At 35.2% G+C, this 7,272-nt stretch overlaps 1 pseudogene; it reads left to right on the top strand.

Moving 5' to 3' along the window:
* Positions 1-651: 651 nt before the first annotated feature.
* Positions 652-5,937, top strand: LOC121252863 (annotated as a pseudogene).
* Positions 5,938-7,272: the final 1,335 nt, after the last annotated feature.

The following is a 7,272-nucleotide window of genomic DNA, read 5'->3' as shown; positions in this document are numbered from 1 at the left end:
AAGTTGTGAATGCAATAAAGAATCATAAAGAGCAACCTGGTATCTTAAGCTGCTTGGTGAAGAATGCAAAATCCATCTTGGCCGATACCAAATGGGAGTCAAATACACCAAGAGGGAGCTAAATAAGGTGGCACATCAATTGGCTCGACAAGCAGCTTTACTATATATCGAAATCATGGACTTAGATCATGTAATACAATGTACCTTGTCTTTCGTAGTGGCTGAATGCCATATAACAGTTGATGAAATGAAATATGAATGGTTTCAAAAAAAAAAAAAAAAAAAAAAAAAACAAAAACAAAACAAAAAACAATGTGGTTCACTTTATAAAAGCAATGCAGTTGGGCGTATTCTAGAAGAGTCTTTCAACGTCTTATAAAACCCTACTGCTAACTACTCCAGGGTTTTATCCTCTCAAACTGCTACAGATAGACAAAACAAGTTTCTGATTCCCTCTTCTTACATCCTTAAAAAGGTATAGACTAGATGTTCGTATCTCTGTGTTTCTGTGCATTTGGCAAGCTCAATTCTAATCCATAGACTGTCGGATTTTGGTTCTGCCGGATTCTACTTAGTAATCTGATTCTCAATTCCTTTTTTTTTTTTTTTTTTTTTTTTGTCTTTTCGGTTTTTGTTCTTCTCTCTCTTCAGAGTAGATCCAGAAATGGCTACAGCTCAGTTGACGGTATCGTCGATCTCAACGAGGAACTTGGCGTCGTTTCAGGGACTTCGGCCTACTGAAGCTGCGAAGTTCTGCCTTCGGTGGGGCATTTGACAGTAGGGCGTGGTCTCTCTCAGAGGTCGTTTAAGGGCCTGCTTGTCAAAGCCGCAACAGTTGTCGCACCCAAGGTGCTAAATTTCGAGACCATTTCTGCTTTCTTGTTGATTAGTGTTATTTTTTTGCCAGTGCTTTGGTTTTGCCATGCATTGTCTGGTGAATATGGGGCCATTTTTTGTACTATGTAGGGTTGCTGTGACTGTAAAATTCTTTAGAGCTGTGTTCTTATGAAAGTATTGTTTCGTTGAAGTTTCTTTTTCATCTTTCTTGTTTTACTTTAACTAGGGGAACACTTATTGATGTAGCGAAATCATAGTTATTTTTCTTGATATCTCTGCTGATTCTTTGATACTTTTGCTTTTGCTTTTGCCATCATCTGTTTGATTAAAGTCTTCAACCAAGATTCGGACTCTACCTCTCATTCACTTCATTCTCGGCAATTCAACTGCGAGTAGCTATGGTTGAATGATCTGTGAAGATTTTGGTGATCTTCGGCTCATTATGTGGTGGAGTAGTTGTTGTTTAAAGTTTGATGCATTGCTGACTACGTAAGAAGAAGAAACCCGCGTGTGGTCACGTAGCAATGCATTTCTTTAAGCTTGGAAGATTTCTATGGTGTTTTTCGACAATCTTCATGGTCTTTCATGAGTTTCTTGTGGTTGCTCGGGTGGGTTATGTGGTGATTGCTGCGGTTGCTGTGATACACCCTTTAGATAGGGATGGGCTTAGTTGTTACAAGCTTTATATATATATGGGTTTGGGTTTGTTATGGACCTTGTGGTAAATTTTGATCGTAAGGTCCAGCCCATAGTTAGGATTAGTTAGGTCCATGTGGTTGAATAAATACTAGCCTGAGCTCTGTAATGAGGCATTTGAAAAGTTCATGAAATTTACCAGTATTCTCTCAATTCTGGAGTTGGTTATCTTCGAATTTAACCAAATTTTTCCTCATTTGCTTTCATTTTCCATCCATCCAAACACATTCCATCTGGTATGTTACAGTTGTAAGGGCCGGAAATTGTGATTGGAAATATCTCAAGGTAGAAGAAGAGTGGTGTCTGGTTGCAGCTGCAGGTGCTTAGCGTTATCTTGGATAATGATAGCCTTGTTTCAGTTTTTAGGTTAAACCCATTCCCATTCAATTTGGACTCACTATTAGTCATTTAACCCAGCTCAGTTATATTAAGCCCAGTAGTTGTTCAGATCCAAGCCTCAGACATGGTATTTTTCTATCCTTAATTTTGTTTTACTTATCCAAAAATGTTTTCTTAACACATCTTATTCAGTAGCCATCTTGTTTAAAAGCCCATCTAGTTCAATTTGCATAAATCTGGTTTCAACTTCTCCGTTAAATCTATCTTCAACTTCATTCTTTCTTTTGTCAATTCAATACAAGATCAGAATATACAAGATTCTCGCTTTCTTGATTTTCTCTCTTCTTCTTTCTCTTTCAACTCTGTTACTTCTTTCTTTTCCCGGCTCAATAAATTTATGACCGATGCAGGCATGTGCTTTCCGGTTCAGGGCATTTTCTGCAGGTTTAGCATTATTCCAGCTATGTTATGATGTTTTTCAGATAATTTCCAGCATAGTTATGGTGAAATTTTTTTAAAAATATCACTGCTTTCCGGTGTTACCTGGCCTTTTCTGGTATTTTCTCAACATTTTGCAGTAATCCCCCCCAAACCACCCCCCCCGGGCGGCGCCCCTTCCTTTTCCTCTCTTTTTCTCCAATTAACTAAATTGGTTAAGTCCTTTTTCCTGTTCTCTTTCTCTGTTTCAACAAGAATTGATTTGTTTCTTGTTTTTCACTCATTCTCTATTTCCATCAGTATTTTTCTATTTTTCATCTTAAAGCTATGGGCTTCAATTCATCAAGGCCTTCAGTGGATTCACTGCCTTTTCCTTGGGCTACTGAGTGGTTTCTCTACCTTGTCATTTTGTCACTTCTCAGCTTCAGGCTATTGATATTTCTGTTCTTACTTTGTCTATTTCAAGCTGTTGCAGCTTGATGGGGAAGTATTAGAGGGTATTATCAGTTGTAATTTCTGCTAACTGATTCTGTTAGTATTAGTTTGTTAACCAATTGTAATTAACTATTGGATTTGTCAGTTTTTTAGCAAAGAGCTACAGCTCTAACACTTGTATAAGTAGATGTACTAATAGAGTGAATAAAAGCATCCAAAATTCCTTTCCTCCATTTCTCCTCTCTCTCCTGGCATCTCCTCTCCCCAACTCCATTTTTTACATGATGCAATGTAATTCTGTCAAACGTCTGCCTCGATCAAGTCTAGTATTAAATAAGTAATCTATCTTTGCAAATTTTAGACGGTTAAATATTTCTAATTGTAAGGCTGTGTGCTAATGAAACCTTAAAAGCTGCAATTCAGCTCCAAAGTGGGGAAAACATAATTGCTTTGTGTGTACTTTTTTTACTGCTCTATATAATATTCAGTATAGGCACTTTAATAGTTAGCTCTTTGTGCTTGGAGGTATCGTGATTTATTCGGCTTGGTTAGAAGACTTGACTTATGATCAAACCGCTATTTATACACAGTAGTGGTGTATCTACATTTTTTTGTTTACCATTAGACAAATGTTGTGTATCTACATTTTGAACTCTGATAAGTTAGTACTTATTGGATTCTTAATTTGCTGGCTTATCTAAAGTCATAGTTGTATGTTCTCATTTCTGCAGTACACATCAATTAAGCCTTTGGGCGATAGAGTGTTGGTGAAGATCAAAACTGCGGAAGAAAAGACTGAGGGAGGAATTTTACTTCCAACAACTGCTCAAACAAAGCCTCAAGGAGGTGAGGTGGTTGCAATTGGAGAGGGTAAAACTGCCGGGAAGATCAAAGTGGACCTGAGTGTCAAGGTAACTTTTTCTTTTTCATTTTTTGATCGGTGAACTTTTTCGTATATATATCATATATGTGTGTGTGGGTGTAGTTCCAAATTCCATTCTATTTCGGCTGGGTTTTTCCATTCCAGTGTGCTACCCGATACACTATACCTCTTCATTCCGTTTTGTTCCAAATTCTAGCCATTCTGTCAATTCTGGCTGGAATTTGCATTCTGGACCACATTCCATTCTGGACTATTTTAATGACAATTTTGTAATTTTCTTGAGTTTGGAGGGCACTTTTGTAAATCTCAAATTTAGATGGCATTTATGTAGTTTTAAAATCTAAAAGACATTTATATAATTTTAATTTTTTTGTAACTTTAAATATGTCCCCTTGTTCTCTCTTTTTTTAAAGCACAATGTTGGTGTGCATCCCAAATATGCACACCAATGCAAGTGATTTTTTTCTTTTATTTTTATTTTTCTTTCAAGCATTTTTTAAATATCCTTAAACATTAAAAAAAAAAAATACAAATTTACTAAGGCTACGTTTGGGTACCAAGAGTACCTCAAGTACTCTCACTACTATTCCTTACTTTATTATTATTTTTCATCTATTTTTTTACTATTCATTACTTTTTACCTACTATTCATTATTCTATTATTACTTTTTCACTACTTTTTCACTACTATTCACAAACATTCTCAACGCTTCTCAGGTATTCTCACTACCCAAACGTAGCCTAAGTCACTTCCTTAGCCATTAAGAATATATATATATATATATATATATGAGTGGGCACATTTGGAAGTCATACTAGCATTTTCCTTTTTTAAATCTCATTTATAATAATCTCTCAACCCTTTTACTTTTTTTTCTTTGTTTCTTTTTGTCTCAACTCAAGTTTGCGATTAATATTATCTTTTAACACCAATATCTCTACTTTTTTTATTTAATGTTTTCAACTTATATTCATTTTATAAAAATCTTCAATTCTACACACACACACACACACACACACACACACACATACGTGCATGATGCATAATTACATATACATGTATTTATTTTATTAATTATCAGTATAAATATATATATATATATATATAAATCCCGGAAAGCACAGGTATTGAAATATTATGTTCCACTGCTTAAACCGGAATGATCACCTGAACGGAATTTAAAAAACTGGTGGGTGTGTATCTGCCAGTTCCCATTGTTTATTCCTTTCTGCAATTCATCTTTTTTGTAGACAGGCAACCAAGTTGTTTATTCTAAGTACGCTGGGACTGAGCTGGAGTTCAATGGTTCAAAGCATCTTATTCTGAAGGACGATGATATTGTTGGTATTCTTGAAACAGATGATGTGAAAGATCTCCAACCCCTGAATGATAGAGTTTTAATCAAGGTTTGCATACCTTTCATGTCCATTACACATATTTTGATAAAATGTATATTTTCGATTTCGGAAAAGCATAAATCATAATGTCCATATGACGGTTCTAATCCTTTGTTGTTATCAGTAAGCTGCCTTTGGCATATACTGAATAAATAATCCTGGAAATGGGTGTAATGTGGTTTTGCACTTGTATGTACGTTGTCACTGTAAGTAGGAAGTAGGTACCTGCACATGAGATATCCTGCCTTGTTATCTCTCGTTATGTTTTGCTTTAGTTCTTTTTATGGTTCTTGCGTGCTTCTCTTAGTACCTAAAGGTAATTCTGGCACTCTACATTCTACGTTTGAACTTTGAGTGCAGGTTGCTGAGGCTGAAGAAAAGACTGCTGGAGGTCTGTTGCTGACAGAGGCATCTAAAGAGAGACCTTCCATCGGCACAGTAAGGGGATTATAGCATCTTTTGCTTTCTTTCTTTCTTTCTTTTATTATTATTATTATTATTATTATTATTATTATTATTATTATTATAATCTCAGTCAATAATTGCCTATTCATGAAAGGATTGTATTAGGATGACATTGATACCTGGTGTGTATTTTGCCTTGGGATGTGTGATTAGGTGGTTGCGGTTGGGTCTGGTACTCTTGATGAGGAGGGCAACAGGAAACCATTATCCCTCAGCCCAGGGAACACAGTTATGTACTCCAAATATGCTGGGAACGACTTTAAGGGTAAAGACGGATTGGATTACATTGCTTTGAGGGCTTCAGATGTTATTGCTGTTCTTTCTTAGCTGCCAGTTAAAAGTGCTTGGAATGTAACGGGAATTACTTTTGGTGAAGCTGCTCCAAAGCATATGGATTTTGAATGTAGTTGCCCATAGAGTATGTTTGATTGCAGTGCTGTGTCAAATTACGGTATTTTTTGGTTACGTGCCTGGTCCATTTGGTATTGAATGCATGCATCTCTAGACTGGCCAATCCATCCATGCAAGGCCCTGCATGATCAAGGAAAACTCAATCCATACACTCCAGATGTCTTCCTCAGTCCTCTCACACGTTTTTATACAACTAACATGATTCAAGATACACCGTTTTTTACTAAAAATACGAAAACACATCGCCGTATTACTAATTCTCTGCACAGCGTTTCTTTGCCTCATTAATCCATGAGCACTATTTTGGCCTCAGGTCTCTGTATTACTTCTTCGATCATTTCCTCCTTAATTAACTACATCAACTACTATTTTTCTCCAGACATGACATTTTCCCCTTTTTCAAAGAGCCTTGACCACGAGGCTGACTGATGGCTGAGCTCCTTCCCCACTACAAGACCTTGCCCACAAGGTGAGGTAAAGATATCTCAGTTTCCATAAGGATTCCCAAATACTGTCCTAAGGAAGATTGCCACTCCACTTTATTAGAACTTCAGTCATTGCATGATTTCCAACTTTTTTCATATACCTATCCAAAATAGCTTCTGGTTCTAGCTGAATCCTGCCTTCCTTGTCAATAGACGATAAGGATGGTAGATGTGTAATGTTCTGGCCCAACTTCTTGTTGAGGCATGAAACATGAAAAATAAGATGTATCTTTGATGTTGTTGGTAGATTAAGCTTATAAGCTAGTCTCTACCTTGGCTATAATATGAAAGGAACCATAATAACGAGGGGTTAGCTTCAAATTGTGGCGCAGATAGGGGTGTATCTGGTCTGATTCGGTTTGATTTTAGATAAATTTTATAACCGAACAAGTATACATCAGTTTTGAAAATTTAATAATCGATATGCACCGATTCATTATCGAAATCAGAATTTTTTATTTTTTCAATTTCGATCTGGTCCGGTCTAGTTTTTTGGGTTAAAGTTTAATATTATAATTTTTTCAATATTAAACTTAATTGTTAAAATTTAATATTTATTATTAACAACTGTTAATTTATTAATGTTCAATTATACGTAATATCTAACTTATTAGTGAGATTAATAAATTTAAATAATAAGACTAGAATAATATAGTTAAGTGTCTAATTATAGTAGTATAAGTAGGTCTAACTTACATCAAATGTTATATTAATTTTATGTTAGACTTTAATAATAAGATTAGAATTTCATTTTATATTAATTAGCAATTTAACATATAATATATAAAAAAATTTATATATAATATAAAAAACTAAATATATACATATATATGTATATACACTCACACATCAGTCCGGTTTGGTTTAAACCGATTTTCAAAAAAT

This window comes from Juglans microcarpa x Juglans regia, chromosome 2S, assembly GCF_004785595.1.
Source record: "Juglans microcarpa x Juglans regia isolate MS1-56 chromosome 2S, Jm3101_v1.0, whole genome shotgun sequence".
NCBI classification, from domain to species: domain Eukaryota; kingdom Viridiplantae; phylum Streptophyta; class Magnoliopsida; order Fagales; family Juglandaceae; genus Juglans; species Juglans microcarpa x Juglans regia.
This window is presented reverse-complemented; position numbering and strand designations above follow the sequence as displayed.